The sequence below is a fragment of the Thamnophis sirtalis genome, unplaced genomic scaffold (assembly GCF_051295495.1).
Source record: "Thamnophis sirtalis isolate CommonGarterSnake01/CBP01778 unplaced genomic scaffold, rThaSir2_p1.2 scaffold_1, whole genome shotgun sequence".
NCBI lineage: Eukaryota > Metazoa > Chordata > Lepidosauria > Squamata > Natricidae > Thamnophis > Thamnophis sirtalis.
The window spans coordinates 100,770,359-100,789,908 of NW_028261381.1; the positions used below are offsets into that span (position 1 = coordinate 100,770,359).

A 19,550-nucleotide genomic window follows, 5' to 3' on the forward strand; every position below is an offset into this window, starting at 1 on the left:
ATTATATCTACATTTCTGGGGAAAACTAAAGCCAGATAACTCACTTCTTTGGAGTTCCAGAGAAAATCCTTTTTTTTTTTTTTTTTTTTTTTTTTTTTGCAGTTCAGCGGTTCTAATCTCACCGGCTCAAGGTTGACTCAGCCTTCCATCCTTCCGAGGTGGGTGAAATGAGGACCCAGACTGTGGGGGCGATATGCTGACTCTGTAAACCGCTTAGAGAGGGCTGAAAGCCCTATGAAGTGGTATATAAGTCTAACTGCTATTGCTATTGCTATTGCTATTATCTACTGACAGTACAATTTGTCCACAGATGATAATCAATAAAATAATGTTTCAAAGCAAGTTTGTATCAATGTAATAATGAATGTACTAAGTATGCAGAATAATCTTCTATAGCAATGTGAAGTTATACAATACATTTGATATTGATTTATTTATAAATTCTATTTCAAAAATTTAAAGCAGTTTTTTATAATTGAATATCCAGGTTAATTTGACTGAGGCATGCATAAATAACTATTTAAAAAGCAGAAGAATTATCAAAATTATGTTCCCTACTGTATAACTGCTCATTAAAAAAAAAAAAAACAATACTAATGACTCTTGTTCAAAGGACTTCACAGCTTTACTCTGTAATCTTTAATATGTTAGGCAAAACATACATAAATCAATTTCTTCCTTTAAAGTTGGGTATCTCCTTGCAAACTAACAAACTGTCTTGATCACAGCTCAAAGGAACATAAAAACATGCTCTAAATGTAGTTTTGAAACATTTTTTGGAAGCATGATTTGTACTACCCGCACAAATAAATTTATTTATTTAATTTAGATAGTCACACATTTTCCTTGCATGTGATTTGGGGCAGGGGGCATACAAAATTCAAATAAAATTAATCAGTTGATATAATTTATCCATTATCAGTTAAAAATTAAAAACCAGAATTACAAAAGGCAGAGAAAAATGCTATCTAGTTTATAGCAATCATTTATTGAAGTTTCCAAGGACTGACTTCTCTTTAGAAGGCCAGATCCTGAAGATGAAACTCAAATATTTTGGCCACCAAATGATAAGGAAGGACTCACTGGAGAATAGACTAATGTTGGGAAAGATTGAGGGCAAAAGAAGAAGGGAACGACAGAGAATGAGGTGGCTGGATGGAGTCACCAAAGCAGTAGGCATGAGCTTAAGTGGACTCCAGAGGATGGTAGAGGACAGGAAAGCCTGGAGAAACATTGTCCATGGGGTCGCAATCGGTTTGCAACTAACAACAACAATGCTTCCATCAGATTCCAAGGTCAGATGACCAAACCAAGTGTTGAGGGCAAATGTAAATACAGTACAATATAACTGTTCTGATGCTCACCAAATGCTGCATCTCAGCATACAGTATTCCTCAATTGTCCTTAATTTCTAATGTACCACTAAGATATAAACAACAATGAGATAGATAGACTATATTTCCATTAGGATATAGATAACATCTCTGGTATAGAAAATAAATGAAAATGCTTCAACAGCATATTGATTCATATTTCACATCAGCTTATTGCACTTTGTTGTTTCTAAGAAAAAAGAACAGAAATAGCTGAATTAAAAATAAAACCTACCTTGAGACACAGGGCATGGTACAGCATCACACTACCCATGTTTTATTGTAGAAATCAATGCAGCATTGTTTATTTTCTATCTCACTATATATTTTTTTCTTTCCTTTAAGTGAAGTTTCAAAAAGTTATCAATTTAAACCATGGAAAATACTTATGTCACCATGGTGAGAGCTGTCAAAACTTAAAAGCTGAATCCCTAAAATTTCACAGCAATTCCATTGCTAGCAGGAAAGCAACAACACAGTTTGTGGAATTAACAGCAGGTTGAATGGTTCTCTCTCTATATGAAGATGAGTGTAGGGCATAAAAAACACTTTCCACCCTTCAAAGCATCAAGATTACAAACAATCTTATTAAAGCCTTTGTTTATTTGATGATGTCTTTTACACAGAATAACAGAAGATATTTAGAAGGTTACCTACACTAGTATTATAATAATAGGTTTCTAGGCCTGACACAAAGTTAAAGGAAAACATTTGATCTTGATGTCCAATTATAGTAATTCTTGAGGGTCATTAAAATGCTTGTAATGTATCTTTATCCAATGGAAAACAGTTTGCCAAGTTTGTCTGAGTTTTTATAAAGCCATGTTTGTGTGATCAGTGAGAGTTATCTAGCCATCTTGTCTTCTGGGGGTCCTCTTTTGCAATTGCCTAGAGTTTTTCCAAGTAACAGGACTATCTCTACTTCTACTTTGTACCTCTACTATGGTATGTATTTTCTAAGTTTTAGCTTCTTAATTAGTGTTTCTAGTGACATGCCTGAATTTACTGACGCTCTATCTACTGCATCAAGGGATCAGTTGATTTGTTGGATGAATTACTGAATACCTTCGAATGTCATCCCGCTAAAGCAGCTATCAGTATCTTAGCATTTAATGGGGATATTGGGCGATGATTTGCAGGTTCCTTTTACGCTTTCAAAATGTGTCATAGTGTCAACCTCATTTACAGCAGGTGGAGCCCCATTATCTTTGTGTGTACGTGTCTAGACATATGTGTGCATACATGTGTTTGTGTCTCTTCAAGTCAGTCCTGACTCCTGGTAACTGGCTGGACAAGTGCATCCAGTTTTTAAAACAACAATTTTGCAAGTGATTTGCCATTGCCCGCTTTCAAGGGTTGAGAAAAAGGATCTGGCACAAAATCATCCAGCAGGTTTCCCATGTAAGGCAGGTGTAGAAATCACAGTTTCCTTGATTTTAATTTTGATACCTTAAACACTATTCCAAACTGGCTTTAATGTACTTTCACATCTACATCATCTATGTACCTTATATATCTTAACTAAGTAGGAATTCTTTTATTTTTCTACAACTGACTAGAAATCCTATGTGGCTAGGGGGGGCTTTCTGAAATGTACTGTTTCAATTGTATTAATATTTTATTTAAATTTAAAAGTATGGTTAAATATGTTGAACCGGTATCTAACATTTTTTGAAAGTTTATTCCAATTAAATATCTTATCCATCTGCTCATTGTACATGTTAGTATATAAACTTGAGCAAAACTCCATAAACTGAAACATAATCACTTTATACTCCCTCTGAGTCTCTTAGACATTATAATTCTTGCTGTCTGTTCCAATGACCATATTTAATACTCTTCAACAAATATTCTGTGCTCAATTCATATAGGTGATCAAACTTCAATTGAATGGATCTCAGGATATAGGTTGTTTCTATATTACGATTTGTAACATAAATGTTAAGTGCTTCCTTTGCATCCTTTTCAAATTTTCTATGATATAATTATTTTGTTTTCTGTCCTATGATCTTACATATAATGCTTTGATATCCCAATTTATCCTTGCATCTGCCATCCTTCAATTCATTGATTTTTGTTTGTTTGTTTTAAGATAGTGTTGTAACTATTGATTAATACAGTGAAAGCTGTCCAGTAATAATGTATTACTATTATTACTAAGATGTGGCCTTCAGACATATCTTTTTACTGGCTATTTATTCATCCATGCAGATACCCAATCAATACACTTAATACCTGATCTATTTATAATAAAGCTAAGAGAGTTGATCATTTAGATTATCAATATTCTTCTTATCAAAAGGGGGCAGTTCAGATTTGCTAATATTGATATTAGATGCAATATTATTATTATTATAAGTGAAGTTTTGAACCCACTTGTACCACATTCTCCTCTAAAATGGTGAGTAATGGAAGTAATGCCCTAGCCAGGTCATTACTGTAGTGTAAAGGGGAGTCTTTGTCCAAAGGGTGAAGTCAGATACAACTCATCAGAGGTAGGAGAACAAAATGGCAAAGGCCAGCTGCAGTGGTGGAACACAGGGTGTCAGGGGGCCAAAAGGGCATAGATGGGGAGAGATAAGTGGTGGAATTGCAGTACCCCCATAGTTGCAAATACAGACAAGCTGCCAATGCCAGAAATCTGATCATGCGACCACAGGCACTGTAAAAAAAACTTAACTTCAGGTATGGGTCTTAAATCCCTTCATTCAATGCCATTATAACTTCAAGTTGTCATTAGGCAAATGGTCATAAGGCAAGGAGTACCAGCCAGAATAGGAAATTATATCAGCCAGAATAGGAAAAAAATAACAGAACTACTACATAGGTGTGTAAAACATTCCTAAATTTTACAATGAGGCTTACATAAGATTGTTATGTGTAATAAGAACTGTGAATCCAAGAGTGAGGGGGAAATGGAAGATCATTGTACTATCTCTTTCTGTCAAGGTTCTTGAACCTATACCAGAGTGGTATTCAGCTGGTTCTCTCCGGTTCGGTCAACCCGATAGCAGCGGCTGTGGGAGACTCTGTCCACCCACCCCGACATAATGCAGAGCACTGCACAAGTGCAGAAGGCGGTGCACATGCACAGATGCAGCACGTGTGAGCAAAGCGAGTGTGCGTGTGCCTGTGCTCACATTTGCAAACCAGTAGGGAAGGTAAGCGAATCCCATCACCAACCTATACACACATTCCATCAGCGTGTTATACCCTAACAACTAAATGTTTCTTTTGTAAAACCATTCACCTTAGTCCTCAAATATAATCAGAATGTATAACTGTACCAGTAATTCTTAGAGGACCACAAATTGGCTTAATAAAAATGGAGATCATACCAATTCTGGTTTTTTTTTTTATTCCGATCCAAAATTGAATTCAAAACTCAGTGAATATATTCTGCTAAAATTATTTGGTCCAAAATGTTTAGCCAAAATATGAAGCTTAACCATAGTTGAATCATTAAAAAAATGTCCGAGGTCTCCTACTCTCTCCATTATTAGTCACCAAAATTATATAATGTCCATCATTACATCGAACATTTCTTATTCATTTGGGAATTTCCAAAAAAATCAATTTTTGCAGTTCTAAATCAAATCCATTGAATTGCTATTCACGATATATTTTATGTTTCTTTTTTCATTTTCATTATATTTCAGAAATTTTAGAGCTTCAATACAAATACATGCATACATACTGTATATATCTATATTTATATATCATTTATATCTATATCACATAAAGCCCTACAATTTAAGAAGAAAATGCAACCGAAAATTCAAGTTAGTAGTTGGATTTTTCCCCTAATAGATTTATGAAAGAGGCTTGTTAAAGGCTTTGAATAGATTTGAGACAAGGGATAATAATAATTCAAATTGATTAAAGAGCAATATTGTTTTATGTAAAAAGAAGGAATACAAAATTAACTTATTTGATCAGGTTAAAATAGGATATTTTAAAGTTTTTTTAAGACTTGCACTGTTTGTTGGATTTGCCTAGGGTTAAGAGTTGAGATATGTAATGATGAGGTTTACATTTGTTAATAAATATAATTATTTTAAGACTTTGGACATTTTGTTGATGCCTGGATTGGGAAAGACATTTAATTTTCCTATAGTTAAGAGATGACTTACAGACTGAAGAGTTTTATACTTATTAAGAGTACCTAGACTTATATACCATTTCATAGAGTTTTGCAGCCCTCTAAGCTGTTTACAGAGTCAGGATATGGCATCCAACAATCTGGGTTCTCATTTTATTGACCTCAGAAGAATGAAAGGCTGAGTCAATCTTGAGCCAGTCAGGCTCAAACTCCTGGCAGTTGGCATAGCCAGCCTGCAATACTGCATTCTAACCACTGTGCCACCAACAAGAGAAAAGGATATCATTTATACTTGTCATGATGAGGATGGAAAGTCTTTCTTTCTGTTTTTCTTTTTCCTGTTAGTTTTTTCTTATTTTTTTCTTATTGTACTTTGACCCTATATATTTAAAATGTTACAAAAATATTTTTTCTAGATATACCTAGGGCATTTTTGCAGTTCAAAAACAAATGAATTTTAATTTATTTAATTTAAAAATAATCAGTTTGTACAAAAAAACCTAATATAGAAATAAGATTCAGAAATTGTGAAATATAAAACATTAAAAAAATCCATTTCAATCAATGTCTCCCCAGCTGAAAGAATTATAAAACTGTTTTTAAAACCCATGTTCTGTGTGATTTCTGTATCTTGTTATTTTATCCAAGACAATTCTAGGAAAGGATTATTCAAAGGGGCTAAGAACTATTGTCCATCAGAGAGAATTATGAAGTGGTAAAACATATATTTGGATGCTGACTTAAATGTATAGTGAAATGAGCCTAGAATCACATAAAATATCGCTTCAAGCTACAATAAGGCAGGCCAGGCCTCCCTTGATACAATATTTAGGAGATGAAAGCCCATAATATTTAGATCAAATTGCTTGTGAAAATTAATAAATGTGAACCTAATTATTGAATGACAGAATATTACAGTTGACACAGCCACATATTCACTTGAGCAATATTGATGACAAGAAAACTATATAGCTAGGAGGTAATAATTCACTGTAATAAATTAGAGAATCATAGAAGCAAGCTTCATTGTGTCAGTTGTCTCTTTTCATCTCAGAAGACACAATGTTTCACTATTTCCTATTGAAAAAATGTACTTTTGTTACCTGAAATATCTGTGGACATTTACAATACTTCCTTACTCACTGTAGCCTTTTTTCCATTCTCTCCCTTGCTTGCATTTTCTTCTTATTAAGTAGGAAAAATATTTGTTGGTAAATTTGAAGAGAATCAGTGTTAAGGTTTGGTTATTTCTGAAATAAAAACAGAGTTCTGTACAGCCTGTGCAGCTGCTACTCAGAAACTTCTTATAGTTGCTTACTTTTAGTTACTCAAAGTAGTGTGATATCCAAACAGTAAAATATTTTGGTTATCTGCTCTGGGAAAAAAATATCACATTATTGGAATGTTGTTCTTTCCCACACTGATTCATGTATGCTTTACAATAATGGAACAGATAATAAAATTAAAATTGTGAATAGACAATGCAGGTTGCATTTAATTGACTGAAACAATATATGAGTGTTTCCATTAGCTTAATAAGTGTTCCTGTGTAATTAAATAAGACTTTTTCATTTACTTTTCCATTATGGCTTTTTCAAGTTATTTTTTTTATTTAGTATGGCTGAACATGATTTTGTACATAATCATGAACAGTTTTCAGAACCTGTCCACTAAAGTACAATTAAGGAATCCCTTTTCATAAACTAGATATTTTTGCCTTGCCTACATTTACCATTATAAGCATATATTTTTTGCTACGATGACTATGTTTAAATTAAAGCAGATACATGCTGATATCTTTTCCTTTCTCTTCAACCTTTTGCAATGCTATTATGCAGGATATTCATACATTCATACACACATTCACACACACATACACACATTTCCCCTAACATTTTTTCATACTAAATTTTTGAATCAATTGCCAGAAGCAACTCAGTTTGAATTAGGTGAGAGTTGTTTTATATACACCAGCCAGATTCACTTAACAACCATGTTACTTAATTTACCATGTAATTTAACAACTGTAATGATTCACTTAGCAACTGTGCAAGCAAAGTTGTAAATGGAGCAAAACTCACTTAACAACTGTCTCACTTAACAACAGACATTTTGGGCTCAATTGTGATTATAAGTAGAGGACTATCTGTATTTCCACATTTTTTTTCTAATTTACAGTAGTTTTCATCCAGTAAAAACAAAAACAAAACAAGAGCCATAATTTGAATTTGAAACACAGTGATAGTATCGCCTCTTTATCTTTTTCTCCAAAATTTAATTTATTATAAGGGATGTATGCAGTTATTACTGATTCATAGTATGTTTATATTTATTTTCTTTAAATCCATTGTCTACTATTTTTACATTATGTTGTTCATTAAAGGTTTGCATATTTTTAAAACAAAATTCTATCAAAGCCCACCTTTCTGAATTCTGTTTCCAACAAACTACTTAAACTCCTTAAAATATATTTCATTTCTCTAAAGTACATTTAAAATTTTCATCTGGTATAGATCAAAATCTAATAAGAATATGTTAATGTAACCAAGATGACCAAATTTAAATAATGTTTAAATTTTGACAGTTTCAAGATTCTTCAAACAGGGCAATCTCCAACATTGTAAAATATCCTTAAACCAAAGAAAGCTGTACTTTATTTTTTTTTTACCAGCATTTTAGTGATTCAGTCCTCGATTTGGCAGCTAATAGGGGAAAAAATGTAAATCTAATTTCTTACACTCCAGCCTTGGGAAATATGTCTTGGGAAATATTGACAATAAAGCTACAGTATGACTAAGTACTAAGGAATGTTCAGTAATTTCCTCCATTACTCAAAAGCTTTCAGTCAAAATGAATTACTTAATGGGCATTGCCATCAAAAATGGTAATAAATACAAATTTAATTAGAAGTCATCTCACTCAATCTAAAAAGGATTTTATTGATATAATGAATTCTAAAAGTTTTCAGTATTTTCGGGAAGGATAACATTTTGATAGTTGAGGGACACTTATTTCTAGGGACAATTTTTGTGAGAATGTTTTATTTGTCTTTAATGTGTTTTTGGTAAGCTTAATCTAAAATAGAACTCTGCATTTTTTTATTTTCTTTTTCAACTGTATGTCTCATGGAATCCTTGGTGCTCTCTGAGCTTGGCTGTTTGTTTGCAGACATTTCATTACCCAACTAGGTAACTTAGCACTGATGATGCACAGAGCACATAGAGATGAGCAGTATAGAATTGTGATGAATAAACAAACAAACAAGCCAATTATGTTACCTAGTTGAATGACTACAATTGGGCTAAACAGGCAACAACAGGCTAAATAAGATACATCATGTAAAAATACATCATGATTCAAGGAATAAAATCACTATTACAAATACATGAAAAACAATAAAGATTAATGATAGATGAATTACTCTTTTGCAATCACAGCTATATTTACAAGTGGTCATTTCAACATGAATACATGATTATTTAAAGACAGTGGTATGGAGAGCCATGGTTTCATATTACTAATATTTTTTTCCCTTGAAATGGATTATGTGGACCCTTATTAGTCAGGACTTAGACCTGGGACCAAAATGACACTTATTGTCATTGTGGATGCACTCTGGTGGAATGGGGGGTGTGTGGGTCATATATCCATCTGTGTTTTTAACCTCTCAGTGACTGCAATAATCTTCTGGATTGACTCTTGGAATAGTGTGTGGTTGACACTGTCTTGTGCTGGCTTTCTTCCTTTCTCTGGAGATGATTCCAGTCTGTATTGATAGGGCAGGAAAGGTTCAGCTCATGATACCTGTTTTGTGGGATGCCATAGATTCTATTATCTCCTCTCTCCTGTTTAACATTTACATGAGAACACAGGCTGAGGTTATCTCACAACATGGACTCAGGTATCATAACTATGATATCAGGTTTAAACCTCAATCTGTATGCTATGGAGGAAATGTCACAGTGTCTGGAAGGCGTGGGGGTTTGGATGGAATACAATAGGGTTCAGTTCAACCTTCACAACACTGGCTTCAGATCTCAGGGCTCTTTGGTTCTGGGGATTTTCTATTTCTGGATAATTCACTACACAGAACCTGTACACAATCTGGGTGTGGGATATGGAAAAAATATGAAATAGAATCAGATGCACAATTTGGTGGTCCTTCTGGATTCACAACTCCTGTTTGAGGGATAGTTGGCAGTTTTGGCTAAGAGAGTTTTTGCCCAACTTCATATTGTGCATCAGCTGTGCCCCATCCTGGAGCTGAAAGTGTTGCTCACAATCACTTATGCTCTAGTCATCTCCCAAATGGACTATTGCAATATATTGTACATTGGCCTACCCTTGAAAAGCATACTGAAGCTTCAGTTGCTACACACAATTGGTGTATATTACACCTATGCTGTGCAAATTGAATTGGTTGTTACTCTGCTTCCAAGTATATTTTAAGGTGTGGGTGTAACCTACAAAGCCCTTCATGGAATGAGGCCAGATTATTTGTGGGACCGTCTCTTCTGATCATGTCCACCCATCCACTGAATCTGGAAGAGGAGGTATTCTCTGAGTTTTGTCCATTAAGAAGTGTCATTTGATGAGGCTCAGGAGAAAACTTCCAAAGGGTTCCTGCCAGACATCAGATTGACCCCAAAGTCTTCCATAAGATCTAAAAGACATGCTTTTGTAAGGGAAGAAGTCAGAACATACAGGTGAGTTCCAGAGGTTGTATTCAGCAGGTTCTGACCAGTTCTGGAGAACCGGTAATAGAAAGTTTGAGTAGTTTAGAGAACCGGTAAATAGCATCCCTGACTGGCCCAACCCTCATCTATTTTGTGCCTCCTGATTTCCAGCTGATTGAGAGGAAATGAGGATTTTGCAGTAACCTTCCCCTGGAGTGAGGAAGGAATGGAGATTTTATAATATCCTTCCCCTGCCATTCCCATCAAGCCACGCTCTCCAAGCCATGCCATGCCCACCAAACCACAGCCACCGAAACAGTAGTAAAAAAAATTGAATCCGTCACTGGTGAATTTACATATTGGCTATGTTAATTGTTATGGATAGATCTGTTTTATTACTCTGGCTGCAGTTGTATGTGTTTATATGTTTTATTTTCTGTTTTTTAAATATATATATACAACACTGTTAGCCCAGAGTCATTAACCTGAGATGGGCAACCATATAAATTGATTGATTGATTGATTGAATGAATGAAAAATTAACGAGATTTTTAGATGTTTTATACATTAAGACACCCACACAAACACACATAAATGGTTGCAATCTTTACTATGCAATATGATTGATATCTGCATTGTGTCTAAACATCAATTCAGCATTCCAGATTATGACTGACACAAAAAACACTAAAATCTAATTCTCCAATAATTCCTCATTTCAGTTGGTTTCAAATTCAGGGTTCAACAGCCGAAAAAGTACAAATAAGTAAAAATCTATACTATGTTGGACTATATTTGTAAAGCAAGATAGATTTCCAATTAATTGATGATATAGCTATTCCTTTGCATACGTTCACATATGGTGGAGGGAGGGAGGAGAAACAAACAGTAAACTCTATTTATAAGATGAATACAAGTTAGATTTAGCTGTCAATCACCTGACACTTTTGAGGAACAGGAAAAAAAGTCATTTGGTAATAGTAGAAGTTAAATTGTTTAATACCGGATTTAACCAACAGTCAAAGAAATAAAATAAAAAAATGTTTGTCTAATCCAAAATCTTCTGAAAATATACTTCTAATGTAGCCTTAATTCCATATGCATTGGTTAAAGTTTCAATACAAAGACACATTTTCGGTACATTTTTTTTTTTTGTTGGCTGTGTGCAAGATCTATAATGGGTTATTAAAAACACAATGTGGTTAAATGTCTATTGCACACTGATTAAAACAAAAATCCAAACTTAGGCACTTATTTTACATTGATCCATTTGTTGAAAATAGCTGTGCCTAGCATCTTAGAATTGCTGGTAGGCTGTCAGTAGCTATGGAAACACTGCTAGGTGATTTATATATTTCTAAATATCTAAATCTCTGGCATAGTGGAAAAACTATATATACATACATACATACATACATACACATACATACATACATACACATACATACATACACATATATATATACACACACACACATATATATATATATATATATATATATATATATATATATATATATATATATATATATATATATATATATATATATATATATACACACACACATACACACACACACACACACACACACATATATAAATATGTGAATATTTATCAGCATAAAAATGCAAGCATTTGTGGTGACTTAAGGCAAAAGAACCTGCATTAAATATTAATAATGCTTATATTTATATATTTAAAAAATCAGTAATCTTTCATATCAACACTTAACATGCAAAAAATAAAATGTATTCCTGTGTCCCACCATCTGCCATTCTCACCCCCCTCCTTGCCCAGAAAATATTTGCTATTTGTAGCAGTCACTGTTTTAGAAAACAAATCTGCCAAGCAATTGGAACCATGGAAAGTGGGGGGAATAGAAATGAGTGAAGGCCCTGCTGTTGGTTTGCATTCCAAAAGGCTATTGAGGATCACAAATGTTAATAGGGAGCCTAATTTGTTAATGACTACAGTAACTCGGTAGGAGATAGATCAAATGAACATAGGAACCAATCCAGAACCGAAGCTTTGTGGAATGTTTTTTAAATTGTTATTGTTATTTCCAACCCAATGGAATGTTGGAAATAATTTATAGAAAGCAGGGTTGTTATCTCTCCCCCTCCCTTCCTTCCTCTCCCTCTCCCCCCCTCTCTCTCTAGCACAATGCTTCTCCCAAAAGATGAATAGAATAGGATCAATGGGGAAAGAAGCCAGCAAAAGAGAATTCAAGCCTGAAAATGGACTGGTCCAAGCCAAATGCTATAGAGGAAAAATAAAAACAAATCTGGAAGGAAATTGCCTAATGCAACCTTACAGAAAATGCAGTTATGCAGTCGCTCATAATGTTGCTGCCGACTCTGTCCTAAGCCCTCACTGTACACTGTCCAGAGTCACATTTTGTGATATAGGCGCTATGTAGATACAATGAATAAATAATCTTTTCTCCTTTGTCATAAGATATGAAACAGATCAATTGCCATCTGCCTTGTGTTCCCAATGCACAGATAGATACAAATAATATAGATTCGATGTTGAGAATAGGAATTGACGACAAAAAGATACACAGACTCAGAGGTGCAAAATTTGACTTACTGTAATTGCAGAGGAAAAATGCAGATGTCTTCTATAATCCTGTTGGTAAAGGGGTTTTAAAAATTGCAGAACCATGCTCTATGTGCTTTCTAAACCTTTTTTAAAAATGAATATTGTCCTTTAATAAGATATTGTTCTTTACAACCTACTCAACACTAGTGGTGTGTACATAAGTTCTCATGCATTTCTATTCTATTTTATTATTCTTTCTGGTGAAGGAGAGCTTGTTTCCAAATAATGCTCTTAGAACTGCTAGTAAGGGAAGTGTTGAAAGGGTGTGTGTAAAGGTCCATCGTTCTGGATCTTTTTGAAGAAGATTTCCCAAATTTGAAAATTATTCTAAAGGCAAGGCATAAAGATTGAACTTTTCACCTCAGGTGGGGAAAGGTAAATAGTGAACTACATGGTGAAGAAAATAGACATAATAAAAAGAAGCAACAATACTAGTAGTTTGAAAGTAAGATAAGGAAACAAAAAGGAAGAAAATTTCAAAGAAACTGTGAAATGATTCCTCAATATACAGCTTCAAAGTGGATATGGAAACAAGATGTAAACCCTAGCACCTCACAAGACATTTTGTAATTCTATTCCATCTTTTATGCAACTGCATGAGTAAAAACATCTTCTGAACTTTGCTGCCCAGCAGATAAGATCTGATTTTATCCATTTTAGGCATACATTTATTTACCTACTTTCTACTGTAATGAGTTCCAAGAGAAACCATTAGCACATCATGAGATATGCATGAATATACAACACAATTATATGGTAAAATTACATGGTAAAATTTGTATCTTTTTTCTGAATTATAAAATAGAGTTTGCAACTGAAGCATCATTGAAGTATATTAGGAAAATATGCATATAAAATGCTTGAATTGTTGAAATGTGCATAGAAAAATATATTAGAGGAGAACCAATAAAATGCACATATTGGAATAATGCATTTAAATGCATGTCTATTTTTAAGAATCTCTAAATAGAAAATAGCATATTCTTTGCAAATCATAATGAAATTTATTTCCACTTATTTTCACTTTACCCAACTAAACATTCCTCATAGTTTAATGGAACTGCTTAATGGAAGAATGGATGAATCAACTTGTAAGATTAAAAAAAAAATGCTGGACCCCTATGATCACCATACCCCCCCCCCCTTTAAAATAAAAATATGACATTGTATTTCAAGATGGTACCATTGTCTATAAAGAAATTGGGTGATACAACTATGTTCTAGAGTTTTCTTCAAAAGAAGTATAGGAAGTCAAAGGTTAAGAAAACTTTACCTTCACCACCAATACAGTTTGAAACTTGGGGGAAGAAAGTATGCTGTTATCTGGATAAGAAACAAGTAAGGGATTCATAATAGTAATAGTAAAAATAGTGATTACTTAATAGGTCAATATGCTTATAATCAATATATTTTTTAAAAAAAATGAAATATAAATGAGAATGAAGTTTAGCCTATCTTGAAATCTTTCTATTCTTAACTCCCACTAATTTCTTGACCATTAGTAGTTCAGATTCTTGTAGAGAGCTTAAGTTTACAATAAATCTTCATAAACATTCGAACTCCCTGGATCTCCTGATTTCCCTGGTGCTTGGCATTTATTATATCAACAGGTTTAAACATGCTTAATTGCACTGGGTTATTATGCATATTAAAGCAACACCCTTCTACAATAGTTTTGTTTTAATTTTATCTACTGTGTAGGTCATGTTCTCTTGGTTTTGTGTTACTTTTCTCATGATGTTTCTAGAGTGAATAGTTTACCAATTTTTCATTTCTTTCACCACTTAAAAAGAAATGTCAATGAAATTTCCTGGAATTTTCCTGTATGTATGTGTGTGGGGGTACATAAATTAAAACCTACCCCTGAGGCCTGCAAAAAAAAGTCAGAAGGGAAGGAAAAAGTACCTAAAAGGCCAATGTAAATATACTGTTCCTCAAAATGTTTCAAAAAGAAAAAAAGGCCACCTTCCAGCCAAATAATATTACATAAATAACAAAGGTTAAGTAAAATGTCTGCATTTTAAATTTAACAGGACTTTAGAAAAACAATATGTAATTTGTTTAAAAAAAAATATTTTGCCTAAGTCAGAATATTTAGCTATAAATTAATCATGTTGAGAAAAATAAAAGAAAAAGCAGAAACCCAGAAATGGATGCAGAAGATATTTCAAAAGCCTGTCACATCAAACACTTCGGAGTTCTTTTTTTAAAATATTTTGCCTATTGTGTTATTATTCTCCTCCCCCCCCCCAAAAAAAGAATCATAAGCTAAAATGCTAATAAGTATGAACAGATAATGGCAGATTTATTAACATGTTTGTTTGTTGTTTTTTAGATTTCTCCCTGCATTTAGAAATCTGCTGGGAAACTGATAACCAGTTGGCTGACAGCAATCCTTCTGCAACTGTCACCTTCAGCTATTTTCTCCCTTATTCTTCAGCCAAAGTGCAACATGTTTTCAGCCTTCCTTTATAAACAATTTAATGTGGAGCTAGTGCATTTTCTCCTTGGAGACATATGTGTCCCTGATGCAGCTATAGCTTGTAGATCTCTTTTGCACATCTTTTGAGAAGTGTTTATTGGAATTAGAATGAAAATAAAACCAGGTCATAATGAAGTATCACGGCAGGAGTCCTATAACTGACCTTGAAAAAGCTAAGCAGGCTCAGGAGGAGTTAATACACAGAAGACAACCAGCAAATTTTAGGATGCTAGTATCCACTGGGGACTATGTTTCAAACAAAAATAAATTAAAACCAAACCCAGATCCCAGAAGGATAGAATAAAAAGTCATCTCTGTTTCGTTGCCCAATGTATTACACATATATTTTCATGTTTTGTTTTTTATTTCTTTTAATCTTTAATTTAATATCTCACTTTGGGAACTTGTGGTCTTCCCTTCTACATATAACTACAGAGAAACTGATTTTTTTAAATAAAACTCACTGCATATATTGATCAATTATGTCATTATATGCAAAGCTTATATATCATGTAAAGCTTATAGTCAATACAAGAAATGAAAGAGAAATAAGGAGCATTACTTTTTATTGATATTTCTTTTTGTTCTTTTCTATTTCATTTTTTTTAAAAAAGCATCATTCTAATGTTCCTTATTAGAAAAGAAAAAAATATTATTGGGCCTTCTGTGATATTGAAATATTTAAGTAATACTGCATTATACAGAATTTTGTAACAATAATACAATTATACAATAAAGATTGTATAACCCTTTCAGAATTCACATCACCTCCATTTGAAGGAACTTCCACACTGCATCCTAATAGGTAAAGAAATAATTCTGTTTATAATAAATGTTAGTATCAAATTATAGTCCTATCAACAAAATAGAAGGGAAAATCTAATTCATCCTGATCACCTTGCAAAAATTGAATCTACAACATGTCAAAGTCTTTTTCAGTATCCAATGAAACAACCATGGTTACTAAAACAATTTTTTTTAAAAATGTATTAAAGCACATTTAATACATTTTTACAATACAAACACTAAAAAGTTTGAATTATTGAATCAATGACCTAGAATCCTGTTTTGATAAATCAATGGACTAAGATCCTAAAGAAAGTTAAATTAGTATTACGTCATCTTAAAATACAATTCAAGAAAAGATCTTGAATTTACTGGATATCTCAGAAAATGTATAACAAGACTATTATGCTTGAAGTGTTGAAAGTGACTTCAGCTCATATATTTTGGCTTACTACACTTATAGATTGCTTTAATATTGATAAAGTTGAAAACAAACTCTGAGGAAAATAAGGATTAAATATGTAAATGCAATGTAAATTGCATTGTGCATGGTTTGAATCCATCACATTTTGGCAGGGTTGAGAGGTCTTGAGTGGCAGAGAAATTATGCTAGTAGTTTGCTATTCCTAGGGTATAGCTGATATGTCACTTATTTAATTTCTGTTACTTTGAGAACTTCTGTGAAAAGTCTTCTCGTTCAACTTATTTGCAAAGAATATTAGTAGTCCATGTCAGCTTTATCAGAGGCAACAGAAGGAATATTTAGAATAACAATTTTGATTAATAGATTTTGACAAAAATTAGCAAATCAGCTGACCTTAATACTACAGATCCTCCTTCTTTTTTCTCTCCCCTTCCAGATTATTCTTCAATTACATCACTGTTTTCTTCCAAACAACTCAAAACTATCATTTTTCTTCACCACCTAAAACCAACCATAGTCATTATAATTGTGGTCTATGGGACCCCTCAAGTCACATTGTTGAAAATAAGAGGTCTGGTTCTAAACACACTGCTATGGTTCTTAGCATAAAATTAACATTAAGAACATTAAGGTTTCTTAAGTAGGTGTAAACAAAAAAAAAGACGTTATTTTCAAATTCTTCCCTGAACAAAACAGAAAAGAAACAGAAGATGTATAGATTAGCCATTACCTATCAAAGTCTTACATGCCAATTTAAACTAACTATGTTAAGATATGCAACAGTTTGATAATGAACCTCAGGTATTGTAGAAGATTCCAGCTGCAATCTTCAAAACCTCATCTTTCTTGTTAAATGATCAGGAAGAACAAGTGAAAACAATCTGAAAATAAGTGAATAGAATATACTGTACAATACAGGGCAAATGTCTGTATGTGTGTCTGTGTCTGTGTGTGTGTGTGTGTGTGTGTATGTGTATGTATATGTATATGTATATACATATGCAGTATGCTTCCTCCCATATTTGGGCATACCAGGGGTTGTGACACAAAATACATACCTATTTCCCTAGCTCAGCTGATAAAGGAGGAGAACCTGGAGGCTAACACAACTGCCTAATATGTAATACAGCACAGGTTCAAATCCCAGTAAGGGTATGGCTAGCTGATGAGAGCTAAATAGCTTGAAATAGATCTATACTAGTCTCCCTTTATTTATTTATCAGCACAAATGCAATAAAAAGAAAAGGAATTGAAAAAATACATATACCTTGAAATTTCCTGCATGGCAGGGCCACTTCTTTGATGAGTCAGAAAGTAAATTACAAACATTTCACTGCACATTATCAAGACAGGACAGCTATCTTAATCAATAAGACCTTGGTGGAAATTTGTAACTGAGCAAACCAGGAAATTACTATTACCTCAAAGAAGACTTTATCTGAAATATTTCAAAAAGTTGTCCTCAACTATTTAATGAAGTGTAGAATAAAAACCACTCACCTCTACATTCAACAGTCATGTAACATCATAACAATACTCATTGAAAATAGAAGCAAAATTTCAAATAAATTAATGGGTCCCTTTATCACAGTTGCTTGTAAAATGCTGATAAGCACATTTTTGCAGCCTGCACCTAGTTGTTACATATATATCTAATCCAGAAAGAATATTAAATCTCTCTCTGGGCCCTTTTGAAGAAAAGCTTAACAGTATGCCACTGCTTATAACTACAGTTCATATGGACCTGTGCAAAAAGGATAATCTGCTTCAATGAGTTACTTTACACATATTTCCCCTCAACAATCTAGTTGTCTCTGGTTCTGCCTCAGTTTACTTTTCCAATAAGCAACCAAGTTGGAAGATCATTTAAAAGCAATTTATTACAGTATTCCAATAGAGTCTCCATACAAAAAGGGGAAACCTGGAGAAATGGATTATGTTTATTTTTGTAGTTAGCACAACAAAGAACTTCAAAGCTAAACTTGATTGCTTTAGAAATAGTCATCTGCTCAATGACATCACTAAAGCATTCAGTAATATGTGATTATAACCATAGAAAAGAACATTATATTCTGCATAAAAGGAAAAGAAATATTTGCAAAGGAAAAGCATTGACATGGGTATTGGTAAGATACACTTTCAGTGCTTCCCAAGGTTGAGCTTGACCATATCCTTTGTTCATGGAGACTTCAGAACAGCTAAAACCAAATCTGTTATTTACAATGATCTCCTGCCAGTCCTGGTTTCTGAAAGAGAGGCTTTTCTTGAAGGTAAAGGCTTATGGGAAAGTTGTAGCAATACAATTGAAAAAGCAAATTTTAAATACAAGAAAACCCATGTTAGTTGGCCAGTGCAACAGTCCTACAAAAAACATGTTTCAAGTATTACAAAGTCCATCCTGTGTAGCCTTCAATACTCAGATTACAAATACCGAGACAGAGCTTAAGGGCTGCCTCACTTTATGCTGTTTTATTTTTCTGGTTAAAAGAATATGTACCAACTCTACATGGAATAGTCTCAAAAGACTTTTTGGTTTAAGCTCTGACTGAAATTTCAACTGAAGACAAACTATGCTTTCAGAGAGGGAGGGAGAGGGGGGGTCTGATGCTATCTGGAAGTTTTGTCCTCTCTAAAATATATTAATATCCCTGGCCAATGAACTTCTACTCACTGGATTTCATCAGCTAAAATCTTAAACAGCCTACCCAATTTGCAAGTAGATATTCCACAAAGAGGAGATGACATCACTGTTTCCAGCAAACAGAAAAGAGAGGTGCTTGACCTGAATGTGTGCCTACTATAGAACAATGCAACATAAATAATTGAACTCTTGAACTCTTTTCTGGCAAGATCCACAAATCAACCTTCACTTGAACATGACTATTTATTTGCAAGCAACAGAACAAACTAATCATTACAAATCAGCAGAGCACAATAAAAAAAAATGGTACTACCTCATCTATACTATAGTCACTTAAAATTTATCCTGTGTCTCTATAGTTTTGCTACGAATGGTGTTTTAAAGTTCTAATATTTTGGTTAGACATAATGAAGTTGTCAGGCCTGTAGCCGGTTCCTTTTGGGATCTTTGGCCTGCCACAC

The 19,550-nt window shown here is 33.5% G+C and overlaps 1 protein-coding gene across 3 annotated transcripts in view; it reads right to left on the minus strand.

Annotated features, from left to right (window-relative positions):
• LRRC4C (leucine rich repeat containing 4C) overlaps window positions 1–19,550 on the minus strand; it is a 758,407-nt gene that overhangs the window by 420,506 nt on the left and 318,351 nt on the right. The gene's annotated exons all lie outside the window — the stretch shown is intronic.